The sequence below is a fragment of the Columba livia genome, chromosome 12 (genome assembly GCF_036013475.1).
Source record: "Columba livia isolate bColLiv1 breed racing homer chromosome 12, bColLiv1.pat.W.v2, whole genome shotgun sequence".
In the NCBI taxonomy this organism is placed as follows: Eukaryota; Metazoa; Chordata; class Aves; order Columbiformes; family Columbidae; genus Columba; species Columba livia.
In genome coordinates this window covers 18,076,011-18,089,879 of record NC_088613.1, presented here as the reverse complement: position 1 = coordinate 18,089,879, position 13,869 = coordinate 18,076,011, and the positions used below count along the sequence as shown (strand labels likewise).

At 40.6% G+C, this 13,869-nt stretch overlaps 1 long non-coding RNA gene across 2 annotated transcripts in view; it reads right to left on the bottom strand.

Moving 5' to 3' along the window:
- LOC110354971 (uncharacterized) overlaps nucleotides 1-13,869 on the bottom strand; it is an 87,119-nt gene that overhangs the window by 37,057 nt on the left and 36,193 nt on the right. For both annotated transcript variants that reach the window (XR_010475731.1, XR_010475732.1), the window contains exons 3-4: nucleotides 12,896-12,960; nucleotides 1,028-1,152 (exon numbers count right to left, since the gene is read on the bottom strand). This is a non-coding gene — a long non-coding RNA (uncharacterized LOC110354971). The remainder of the gene's footprint in view (nucleotides 1-1,027; nucleotides 1,153-12,895; nucleotides 12,961-13,869) is intronic.

Below are 13,869 nucleotides of genomic sequence, written 5' to 3'. Positions count from 1 at the left end.
GGGATGGGAGAGATAACTCTTTGCTGCTTCAGTGAAACAGAAACCATAGCAGCAAATTAATTTGGGCAAATTTCCCGTTAAAACAAAACCAGAACCTTTTGAAACTCTCCAAATGTCCTTTCCAAAATATTTTGAAGAAATTAGTTCCTTTGAGTTGCAATCTACTTCTGCTTTTCAAATTTAAATGAACGGAAATTCAAATAAAAGGTCAAAGTTGAAATGTAAACCTTCCAAATCTAATAAAATTAATGTCCTGATCTCATAGAGAGCATTAGTGACAGGAAGGCACCCTGTGCCTTGGGAACTCCTTGTGCACCACGACTGGCACAGCAGGATCTCCTGAGCTCCACCGCACCTTCTCCAGTGGCTGCAGGTCCATGGGAAGCGAGAGTGCAAACACTGCCAGTGATGTCGTGTAAAGCCATATGGAAAGTGAAGCAAGATGGATAATAACTGCATTAAAAGACTGCCAAGCGTGTTCAGAAAACTGGAGTGGCTTTTTGTAAGAACAGGAAAGCATCTGCACTACATGCAGTAAATTTATCCAAAGAAAAATGTGCTCTGATTACATTTGCCAACTAATGGACATTGACATTAGAAAACATACATAATTGAGCACAATTTTTAAATATCTGAATGTAGCTTCTATATGTTCACTGAGAAAGTAGGTAACAGAAATACATATAGAATTCTCAGTTATTCATACAGAGTTCTGATTCTGAGACAGATGATGGGATATTGCTAACAATATGTGGTACAAGAGACAGATTATTCTGTTTGTTTAGTTAAGCTACCTGACTAGTCAGTTACAGGAAACAATTTGCATTTTAGTAGTACTCACATTTTAATTATGTGAAAAGAACAGATGTTAGACGAAACTAAAACAAAGACTTATTTTATGTGCGTTTTTCATTTTTTGTCTCAGAAGTAAGAAATTTCAGAATAATGAATAAAGGTGCACTGAAAATCCCCAAACATCCCTTATACCTGACCCTCTATCTCAGAGAAAGGAACAAGACTGACTTACTGGGGTTGTCAGAGTTCTTGAAGCAGTTCCATGTTAGCTGGCATCCTTTCAGTGTTTGGTTTCAGGTGTGATCACTTTGTGAAAAAGAAGTGCCATACTTGCAGGTCAGATGGGTTCTTTCACATCTGGGAAAAGAAGAAATAGTTTTTTTCCATGTAAAAAATATTTTAATGGAAAAACTTTTGGCTTAATTTGCAATTATTTCTACCCCAAGAAATGCAAACTTGCAAGGTGTTAGGATTTTCACAGGCCACACAAAAGAACTTCTAATTGCAGTAAAGAGGTCTGAGAGGTGCTCCTCCAGCCACAGCTTCTCCTGCCCTGTCTTCTGGGGCTTTGTGCTTACTCAGTCCCCTTGTCCCTTTATTAGGCCACAAATGTACTCCCAATAAATAGAACGCCACAGTTTAGGTGGTTGAAGCACAAGTTTTCAGTCTTGCCAAGGACAGGTTTCACTGGATGGACAGGGATACTGTTGGAACAATTACCTAACACGAATATGCCATTTTGTGGTTATTCACTTCTCACTGTTCATTCTTAGATATAAACAAGTAATTATCCATCTTTAACCTAACTTGGGCACTCAGCACAAATAGCCTCCCATTCAATTTGATATGATAAACTAAATGTTTCCTCTTGGAACTAATCCAGCTTCCATCGGAGGCAACACAAAAAAATACCATTAATATATTATGAGAGCCTTTAACCTGTAACAACTATTGCCCTGGAACTCTCACTAGTTCACTTCCTAACCAGCGCTATTGTTCGGATAACTTCTGACACAACAAAAGTAACAGTTCACAAAGCCAATAGATAGATATGCAGATATTTTGACGGAGATAACATCCAAATGTCCCATTCACAGCTGGAGGTCTGTATTCTTCACATGGAAATCCTGAGTTTGGTACACAGTAGTTACCACGGTGTTCACAGGTTACTGTGCAAGGAGAGAAAATGCTACATGAGAGCAATATTTTGTTGTTCTGGTTCAAAACTTACAGGCAAAGTGAGCCGGTATATGTTAACAGGTAATACAAGCATTTTGGATTAGTAAAACTGTATACATCATGATAAAATTGAATAGCAACAAACCCCTACTTCCAAATACGTTCCTTAACATGAAAGTACCTCTTAAGTTGCATTTAAATCAAAACATAGTTGCAAAACTTAAAACTGGATTTCAAACTCTAGGTTTATGGAGAATCTATAGATGGCAATTCTCCTTCCCAAAAGAACCCTTTGACTGTGATCAGAAAAGCAAGTCTAAGCTCAAGTATTAGGTATACACAGAAATTAAAAAGAAAGGAACTACTAGTACCTTGCAGTGAAGCCACTCATAAGGTGACAATGAATTGAGCAGCAGCAAAATATTACTTTCATAACATTTTTTATTAACACAATATAACCTGATAGCAGAAAAAGAGGGCCCCCTCCCGCCTGGGTCATCATTCAGGTGAAAAAGAAATCAAGTCTTGAGCAGAAATCCCTTCAAACCATCATGAAAAGGTCCGTGCACAGCCTTGGTATAGTGCAATGAAATTAAAAAAGATGTCATGTAACCATGTCAGCCACATCTGTGACCCATATGGTGCACGTAACAAGAGCATATGTCTATACCTAAAGAGAACATTATATGCTCTATAAGGCGAAGGCAAATGTAAAAGTGAAGTAGAACACCTTCACATTACAAACACAGTTTGTTATTTGTGTCACATCAAAGAAAGAGTCTCCAGGAATTATTTGCCTCTGAAGTCATTTAATTATGATTAAGTGAACTAAGAACTAATGTAAATGGCATTTTATACCCCAGTGAATTAAAGTATGAGATCTAGTCAAGGTGAATAAGATTTACAGCCAAAATTCATGCAACCTTACAGTAATTTCATGACACTTTTACTACTAGCCCAGACATTTCAGTTCTTGAAATAATTAAAAATACACAAGCAAATTTTATTCTTTGAATGCTTATAATAAACCATAGCCAGAAAAGAGAATTGGTTGCTTCTGAAGTGATTTATGCACTTCTGTTTTCATTATAAAAGGAACAATGATAATGCAGGGCAAATACAAGCTTCAGAGTTTACTACTGAAAAAAGAAAGAAAAGTAAGCATAGTAGGATGCCCACAAACCTCTTCCATTTGGACTAAATCTGGCCCAGATTAAAGTCTCAAGATTCATTTTTGGCTAATCCCAAATACCTGTCTGCTAAAGAACGCATTTGTTATGCTGAGACCCATGCATGATACAAGCAAGTAAAGTCAGCCAACTCACTTTAAAGATACTAAGGGTCTTCTTACAGATTTTTAACTATAAGGAAAACTATTGCCAGGTATTTGCCTTCAAGTAGAATTAAGACTGTCCAAGAAGAAATGTATAACATATCAACGAATAGTTATATTTCACAGCTTTTCCAGCTGGAAGTAAACTCATTTTCCAGCGACAACTGTTAATCCACTCTCTTCTAGACCCTCTCTTTGAAATGCTCCAGGTAAAGAACAGAAACTTGGCTGACAGAAGAAAGTACCAGATGGCTGCTGGGATGGGAAAAAAATTGAAGAGAAGAAAGCATTGAAATGTGAGTTGTAGAAATAAGGATTGAATCATAATCAAAATGTAAGTAGAGAACCAGAGCCTTCGGATTTTAACAGGAGCCATGTTAGGAACGCAGCATCTCCCCAAGCGGTAAACTTGACAGCCTGAAGAGGCCCTTAAAATGCAATGCAGCAGTAACAAATTGCATCAGTTATGTCTGAAGAGAGCTCTTTGAACAGGCTCTTCCGGCTGATGTGGCCATACACATTTGCACAAATCTGTCTCCTTATACTGAAGACATGTAAACCTGAATACTCAGGCCATACCAGTATGTGTCTCTTACACACAAACTGTACACTTTTCAAGTATTAGAAAACAAACAAACCAATAAACAAACAACAACAAAATACCTTTTAAAGTCACAGCAATCTATTTGGGAATCAAAGGGATCAAAATTCCTATGCTAAAAAAGCACTAATAGAAATGCTCATGCTGTGGTAGTTGACATTGTTTTAAGTAGCAAATGGTGCGGAAGAAAAGAAACAACTGGGACCGAAATGTAGCAAAATTTAGAACATAAATGAGAAAGTCTGGGTCACAAAATATTGGGTCCTGACCCATTGCTCACCTCCTTCTGGCTCTAGACACTGAAGTTTGTAACACCTTTTTTTTCTTTTTGTAACCTGTCTTATTTTAGCTTGCCTTCAGAAATACTCTCCTAAAGGAAGCTACTAGTACTACATTAACACTTAGGAGTATCCAGATTTGTATCAAATTTGGCATATTTGTAGTGTACCCCCCAGCTGGTGACTGTGTGATGACAGCAGCTCAGGCATCCATTTTATATCCATGCTGAAAAACTATGGTTTGGGGGAACTTATTTTTCATATAGTCAGGCTTACAGCTAATGCTGTTTATGAAATAACAAGTGCTGCCTGTCACATAGGAAGCTCAATAACTAAATTGTCATTCTTAGCTAGCGCAGACACCCAGACTCACCATGGCCGTGCTGAAGAACACCCTTCCTAAACACAGCCTTCTGGAATATCCCCATTTTCCCTTGTTTTTCTTCATTTGCCTTTCCCTTCCATTAGATGATCCTCAGCCCGACTGGCATGAAAGACTTCATTAAAAAATTCCAGTTGAACTGAACTAGCCGATTCTTACCGCCAATAAAATTGCTTTCGCTAAGACATCTGTGTAAAAGACGAGCACCTGGGGACACGAGATGGCTCAAGGGATTGGTAACAGGCTATGGAATATTTCACGTCTAGGGTGTTGGCTTAAATCCAGAGTCAGGACCAAACTTGAAGCATCAGTCTCTTAGGCAGGTCGCCACGTGAGACCTTTAAAAATGATACCCCTTCGCTCAGGAGAGCCCTTGCTGGTCTTCTGTTGAGAAACTTCCTCTGTCCAGTCTGAACCTTACAGCTGAGACCACTACAAGTTGGAAGGCTGTAATTTAGAAATGTGCAAAATGTTATGCCAACACAAAATAAAAGCTTTAGTGCAACTGTATGAGCAACCCTGTGAACTAGATTTAGTGATCTGCCAGAGGACTGATGCGTGGACTCACGATTCTGCTGTCGATACATGCTATAACACATGAGACAAATGATAGAGCTTCTCTATGCCCAGAGCATAGAGACTACATGCGATGATAAAAACAGTCTTCTATTTTGTCCACACTTAATCTTTCTGGATCAAAAATCCAACTAAAATTAATAATTATTATTAACTAATAAATATAAATAGTAAATAATTTTTAATGAAAATTAAAAGTTAGTAAGGGTAGAAACCATCAAAACTAAAAAACACTTAAAGCCAAAGAACACAATGGAAGCTTAGTCTGTTTTAAACAAAAGCCGTTCCCTGCACCTTTTCCCATAGGCAGCAGCAGCAGCTGTCTGCTCCTTCGCTGGGATGGCGTTGGAACGAAAATTCCTAAGCCACTCCCTTCGCTCCTCTGTGTTATCATTGTCCACAGCAGATTTCTTCACACCCTTCATTAAACCTGATCCTCTCACTCTTTGAGCAAAGACAAAATAATTTCCATTTGATGTTTGCTATCACTGTTCATCTCAATGAAAGTACAGTAACTCGCTCTATTAGTGACTCCCAACTTAGCAGGTCTGTGACTGTACAGTATCAGTGAAAGCACAGCTGGAGAAATAAAACCCATGTAAATAGCTGAAAAGATAGGTAAAAGTCTGGGCAGTGATCCAAAAACACTAAACTACAGACTCCCAACATCTGGTTCAGGGTGGATTCCAAGAAAGACAGAAAGCGAAAGGCAGAAAGAAAGGATTGATTTCTCTGTATATTTTTTTACATAAGGTTTTCATTTATTTTTTTAATTCGTCAAAAACGTTACTCGATTATTGTGGTTTCATTTCTTCACCTTACTGCATCCTGTTGCTTCACTGGTTTAGCTATATTAATCAGAAGCAAGCAGTGCCTTGGACAGGGGTTATAAGCAGCTCTCCATTTCATAATTGCATATTTCATTGTGATAAAGGGAAATTACAGATGAAAACCTCCAAACCGTATTATCCAGCCTCTTTCTGTTTTTAGCTAGGACTGAGCTTATGACACATGCATGAGAATCCTATTGAGATTTAATTTCAGGAAAATGGTCACAAAGGAGCCAACCCTGTCAGTTACCCAGCTTGTCTAAGCACTGCAGACATCAGAGCGAAGCCCACACTGCCCAGTACCTACAGGGGACACCCAGGACTGCAGCACTCTGACCACCACTGTGTGAAGAGTAATCTGCTGCTTTGAACAGTTTTTTAGCTGAGAGCTTCTGCTGAGGAGCTCAGAGACACCATAATTTTCAAAAGCTCATACATGACTTAAAATCAGAAAATCCCCCTTTTTTTTTGGGGTATTTCTACCCTCAGTGTACCCAAGCTCTTTTCAAACTCCTGCCTCACCATGTTAAATGAGCATGTCACCTATTCCACAAATGATTGCCTGTTCTGGCCATACAGAATGCCCCAGGCTATCAACACATCATGTCTACCACCGATATGTTCAGATCATCCTCCTACCACCATGCTCAACAGACAACTGAAGATGCTGTTCTTCCCCTCTAGAAAAGTCCTACTGCCATACGGACTCTCTTCCAGACAGGAAGCACCCGGCTTTGTCTGGGTGTCCTTAATCAGCAGTGGGTTTTGCTTTGTGTTAGGTGTTAGCAGACACACCACTGGGCCTCCACATGGTTTGCACACCAGCTTTGTCCCCACCGTTTCCGAGGTACCTTCTCCCAGGTATCAAGGCACCAGCCTGCTGTGGGCCCACCTCGCAGGTCCCTCCAGCCGCTGCCAGTGGCATCCAAACCTCAGCAACTCCTGATACGTGCACTCACAAAAATCATTAAATGCACAAATGAGGTAATGAGAAGCTCTGAAAAGTCTCCAAACAATTTCAAATTTGCCTACTTTGTGCTTCAACGCTGCCTCACTCGGAGCCGAGCAATGAGTGCTTGTGCGCTTTCCAAGCGTTAGTATTTGCATACAAACACAGGAAGAGAAAAAAATTCACATGGGTTAATTGCCTGATTCTCCTGCTCAAAGAATAATTCCCCCCTACATCTAGACAAGGTATGCATTTTCTTACTTTCTCCTCTTTCAAAACTGTAAGAAGGTTCAGGACGATGTTTAGGACTCGGCCACCATCTTACCCCTTTGCCAGCGCTGTGCCCTAGTCAGGGGCACCAAAGAATTTAGTTCCACCAGAAAACCTTTTATGCAACAAGGTGGTGCCTTCCAGGTAGTACACACTGCCAGTAAAATGGCAACAGGCCACTCACTACTCATGTCTCTGAATCCACCATGAGCTTTCCTCTGCTGAAAAGAGGTAATGACTAGACTGAAATGGGAATCCCATCAGGGCACCGACAGGTAATATAAGGAGACGAATTCTGTCCCTCAGAAACAAAGTCCCTGAGAAATAAGGAAGCTACCATTCTTGAAGATCTGTGTAATTTATTCTTTACGATCAGAGCCTAAGGGGAGTAATTACATACACGTATTATTCAAACCTGAATTCATTTTTTTGAAACTCTCTTTAAATTATGCCAGTTTGCAAGACTATCTTTGGTACCTGCTTGTAGCTTGCTGCCACAGAAAGATCAGCTTGCTCCCCAGCCTGCCCAGGCCACCTCGCTTCTCCCTTTCCATCAGTCCGGACTTCGAACCGACCCTTTAGTGAACACATTCAGCTCTCTAGACCACCAGAAAACAACTGACTTTCACTCTGGAAATACTTGACTGATGTTCCACTGCCCCGGGCAGAAGAAAGAGAATAAAGCAGCTTGCTGCATAGTTGACAAAGCACGAGTGCTTTGAAAAATGACTGATAGGCCCTCCACCCCATACCTTTGTGATACCCACATCAGTCTAAACGCGTATGTTCACACCCGGGCACATAGATCACACACTGAACTAAAGGAACAGTCACAAACGAGAGAGGTAATTTCAAATCAAACAGAATTTCCTTCTGAGTTACACTAACAACACTTTATAATGAAAGCAACAGAGAAGTTGCATGAAATGCCTTGATCCAATCCAGTAACTTTTACCCCATCTCCTGCAGTCATTAGATTCTTCTGCAATCAAGTAATCTGGCAGAAAGCTAACCCCAAAAGGCAGGGCAGGACAGAAAGTTTTCACCTGAACTTCTTTCCAAGGAGTCTGGAAATGTCGGCTTGGTTTGGAGATTGGAGGTACTCTGCAGCTTGTGGATTAAAAAAGGGGAGAAGGAGGAGAGGGGAAATGTCTGAATACAGCCTCCATGAATTGCCTTGTCAGGCAGAATTAACTAAGGCGTTTCACAGATATTTACATTAGACTAGGTAAAATTCTAGCATTATACAGAACCTAATTTTGCAGACCACAAGGCACTTGGAAAGATGAATCATGACAGTCAAAAGCACATCCATACCCTTCCTTTACAAGGTTCTTGCTTTACAGGCAGATTTATACACAAGCAGGGCAAAAAGCTGGCTGAGACAGCCCGGTTTCATCCTGCACAAGGACGGCAACACACCAAGTCAGTGAAGCTTAAAGGAAGTCACTTTTTTTCTAAATCTCAGCCCTCTGGCTTTTCACCACCTGGACAGCGGTTCTAAAAGGATGACCTCATCATTTATCATTTTACCTTTCAGTGCTTTACTTAATACATGACCTGCTCAGTAAAATATTTGCAGACTTGGTACTCTGGTACTTTATCCCATTACAAAGGCACGCATAACATTTCACGTCTCTTTCATGCAGGTGGTCCTCTGTTCTAACTCAAGGCCAAACAGCATATAAAGTTAGGCCAGTTCAGCAGTATAGGTGAAGGCATCTGAACTGAGGGGAGGGAGTACGGTAACTGCAGATGCCAAGTGTGGCTATACATTTCAAAGATAGTGCTAATTTATTTATTTGGCTTACAGTGACCGAATCCATCTGTCCAGTACAGATGAACAACCACAAGACGTCTAAGAATCACTGCGAATGAACATTTTTTTATTAAAATTGTTCACATATGTACGAAGGAGCCACAGAAACGTGTATTAAAAATGGTCCCGTTCTTTCAGGCAATTCCACTCCATTAAATTTTATGAGTACACATGTCTGAGAAAGAGAAGACAGGAAAATAAAAAAGCATGTATCGGATACTTTTATGTTCCCAGTTTATTTTTAGAATGTGTAACAGTGCAAAACGCAATGCCTTTTTAGTTAATTTCTCCATATTTTTCTCCATTCCAATAAAATATTTCCTGTGCTAGACAATCTCTCTCTCCCTCAATAGTTTTATACTGGATGATCTAGTTGCAAATATCTTCAGACACAGCGATTTAGATTTACAATCAGCAAATTGAATATATCAATGGAAGTCTCTAGACAGATGAGTTACAGTACAGACGGGCAGGAGGCATTTCTTTTAAGCTTACTTACAGAACGCGTTTGCACAACTGGTTTTGATTTCTATTTCTGTTCCTCACTAAGGAGATAGATGTGAAATCTGGTGCTTGTGGCACTCAGCGCTGATAGGTACTGGGAATGTTGCCACCTCCGAAGATGACACAGTAAACTGTGGGGACTCAGTGTCATGCAGGTCTCTCCCAAAGGAAGTCTGCCCTTTCAAAAAAGGAATGCGGCAAAAAGAAGCTGGGAAGAAGATTTCCTCTGCCATCGAGCTTTCTGTAACACATCCCTTTGATTCTAATCGAGAGCTTGCCTGAGCAACGACTGCCACAAGAGCAAAAGGGCAGGCACAAGGACACACAGGTGACAGAACCGAGCAGCGAAAAGTACTTTACAGAGCCCTTTATTATGAAAGGTTGCTAAGGAAATTGTTTGGTCCACAGTGACTTGCTATTCTTTAGCTTTTTTTTTTTTTCCAAAACTCAGCTATTGTGCTCTCAAATTAAGATTTGGCTTCGGCTTGTAGAAAGACACGAATAATAATAAAACCATATTGCTGCACATATGACTTATGATTAAGCAGCTCTGTGGGTTATATACAGAGGAAATGTCTGAAAAGGTACTGGCTGACACTTATCAAAGAATTTGGAAATGGAAATTACAGCAAAAGACAGTAAATTAGCCAAGAAGTTTAAAAGAAACAGGATATAATGATCAAATAGATGACATCAAATTAAAACCCCAGATCAGGAACGAATGCAAAAAACCTCAAGACGACATGCTCTCAAGCTGTCAACATCATATTTATATATATCCTGTGTCATTCAGACATATTCTGGTGGTCTCATTAAATATACAAAGCATATGATTTTCAACTCCTGTTTCTCTGTCTCCGTTGTATATTATCAGCTTTAGAGGGCTTTGCAGATTAGTCCCTGTTCATAAGTCTGTTGCTCAGATTCTACTTAAAGTCAGTGTTGGAAGGTAGGGCTTTCCAGTAGGATGCTTATTGTGAAGAAAGAGTACAGCATTTTTCAAGACCTGAGCTAGTGAGTCATACTGTTTGTGTTTCCCAAATAAATTAATAACAACAACTAACAATTCATTCCTAAAGTTCCTGCATGCCCACAATTCCAACCGACTGCAGTGGGAGCCAGAAATGCTCTGCAGCTTTGAAAATGAAAACCATCCTATGTGTTCCAGCAGAAATTTCTACAGACGAATGGTTGAAGGTGACACTTAAAATCTTTGGAAACCAAATTTTCAAATTAGAAATCCTAAACCAGTAAAACACAATAAGCTTATTATAGAACACAGTCTTTTGAGACTATTACTCCCTTTACCCGTGCAACCTGACATTTAGAAGCAGATCATATATTTACTAATGTTACTGGCATTGACAACATTATCGTTGCAATAATTTATTACCAATTATTCCAGATTATTGACAGCATTGGTAGAGCAATCTAAATAGAAAAATGGTTACTTTTATGAAGTCACCAGTCCCTGGCAAGAAAAGCTGAAACCTGAATTTGTGTCCAGGATGAATCTATTTTAATGACACTATTTAAAATATGTGTAGGTACACATTGCACCCAAAGTATATCTTTGTGCAAGGATCTCAGAGCTTTGGTGTTTGGTGGTTTGTCTGTTTGGGGTTTTGGTTTGGGGTTTTTTTTACAAGTTGGGTGCTAGCATTCCATTCTTGTGGAAAGAGGTGGCTCAGGATGGTAGATACATTTGCCCAGCACAAGGCATTTCAACGAAAACAGCAACAGCTACGCATGCTGGGCTCAAATCTGCAACCTGCCAACATCCACACTGCTGCATGGGACTCCTGTGCAGTTCTTTTGGGTGAACGGTTGTTAAGATTTCATTTCAGTTACATACAGTAACATACAAAGTCACCTTGCCTTCTGCCAGCTGCTAGACAACTGCTTTAGCTCTGCCCTGGAAAGAAACGCCCCCAAACCAGGACTCGTCGTGTTTCACGATTAGAAAGAAGAGAAATGGAATCAGAACTGAAGACTGACTTGTGTACAGTAAGTGTGGATGGCGGGCGAGGGCCGTGGTGCTGTTGAAGCGAGGGCAGCCGGCAGTTCACCTATGTGGGGAGAGGAAGGCAGTGCAGCGAGGGTTATATAAGCAAAGTCACTTGTGGAATGTGCAGAATGTACACAGAGGGTGTGCCCCGAGCTGGGGGCGCGGGGAAGAGCCTCCGAACCCATGTGTAACAGGTTGCCTGACAAAAGGCGTTTCCAAAACGCAGCCTGTGTTTTCTGCCCTTGCCGCTGTTTCTGCCCTTGGACTCAAAATTACAGAAGTCATCAGATACCAGTGTGGACAGTATGGTGTGTTATTTAATGCTACTGAGGTAATCATAAATAAAACAGTCAACATTTCTCCAGTGCCCTCATCCCCCTTCCTGAAACAGGCAAGACTTCCGCAATTGTTGGCAACAAAGTGCAGGCAAGATATTCAATCAAAGGTAAAGAAAAAACTTCATACCATTTCCGGAGCAGTCTGGGTTTTTTGCTGTTGCTGCTTTGGATTTTTTTCCATGACTCATTAACACATCCCCCCCTAAAACCTACCCAAAACCCGAAGCAAATAAAGGGGAAAAAGGGAATATTTTGATTTTCAGTGAGTCTGCTCTAACCACTGCAATGCTCCTTTTGTTTTCCTCTTCAGGTGCCACTTGAAACAATCAAATGTATTGAAAGTAAGTCCACCTCAAATTTACAGATATAGTAAAGCAAATGCTCATGAAATCATGGAATAAAACTTCATCCAGCTGAGAGGTAGATTTATCTAACTAATGCACAAACCCAGGGATCTGTGGAAATGTGTATGTTGAATGCAGTTGCCAAATACTTGACCCCTGGCTTTGCGAACTTAGTATGGGTGTACGAAAGTGTGCATGAGTAGCCTCTGACTCCGGGACAACACCAATTAGGGGCAGAATTCCCCTCTTTCCCTCAGCTACAGGACGGCATCCTGTCAGTGTTTTGTGATTGCCAACAAGAAGACGGAGTGAAACTATCTACAGTGGGGCTTGAATTAGCTCTACTGATCAGAACTAATTATAAGAAAAGTTCACACATTGAATGTCAAAGATTAATCCACAGAGGAAATATAACACAGAAAACACATGTTCCAGACATGCTGTTCAAAACAAATCGGGAAAAAATAAGGTCAAGGGACCTGGAGTAATTCTCACAGAGATTCTGCAAGCTAAGTAGTGAAATGGCATTAAATAAATTACATGGTTTCAAATTACCCACTAGGCAACTACAAACTACAGAAGAATATGGCTCTTCAGGAGTACCCTGCCTATAGCAGAACAAAAGTGTCTGGAGAAATATGCAAAGAAGAGCAGAAACCATCAGTGTTTAACTGTTGGCCATGACTTACTTTCTGTAAGCACCAACCAGTCTCTTCCTCAGGAGCAGGATTTTGGATGGACTCCTTAAGTAGTTCTGTACAGAGGAATTCAGAAGACAACCATTAGCAGGCACTGAGAACAATACATATTAATCCATATCACCTGGCTGTGCAGCCTCCCCCCTGGCAACAAGGGGACACCGACGCGCAGACCACAGCCCGCTCCGGAGCCCTGTCACAGCGGCTCTGGGCAGACCCGAGTGCAGGACATGGGCACTAAGGTGAATTTAGTTTAGAACCAGACATAGTTCACAGCATTTAGTTAATATTGCAGGTCCAAAGCTTCCAACAGGACTACCATTTCCAGAGGTAGCATCATTTTTTTCAAAAAGTATTGTTCGCTGTGCATTCAGCTTCTGTTAGAAAAGGGATCCCCACTTCTAGAAATTTCATATTCTCAGGTCCAATTTTTCGTAGAAATGGCCTCATTTTTGAGTTCACAGAAAGCGTAAAAAGCAATAAAACGTTTAGATGTGAGGTGATTTTTCATCTTGCTAGAAATACTTCAGCACAATTCTAATTCACCATCAACCCAGGAAAGGCTGCCTGTAATTCACAGAGCCAGTTTGGGCACTAAGCCAGCAAAGCACTTCAGCATGACTTCAGCTCTAAGCTGTACCACTGACTTCAGTGAGATGACTCAAAAATCATCACGATTAAAAAGCTTAAATGGCTTGCTCGTTTAGCATCTTGGTGTGAACTTCCTACGAGTATTGTAGCATAAAGTTATAGCATTTGGAGTTTATAATGCCCTAGCACACGACCCAACCCAAGTAAGACCCTACAGATGAGCTCCAGGTGAAATGTGATGGGAATGGACAATACTTGCAACAGGCCTTCAGCAGAGGCCTTTGTATTCAAAAGTCTCTTATCCCAGTGCAGGTGAGAGTATACTTTATACATCCCAGGAGGAAAATAACTTAAGTCAGAGAGCTCTCAAAGAA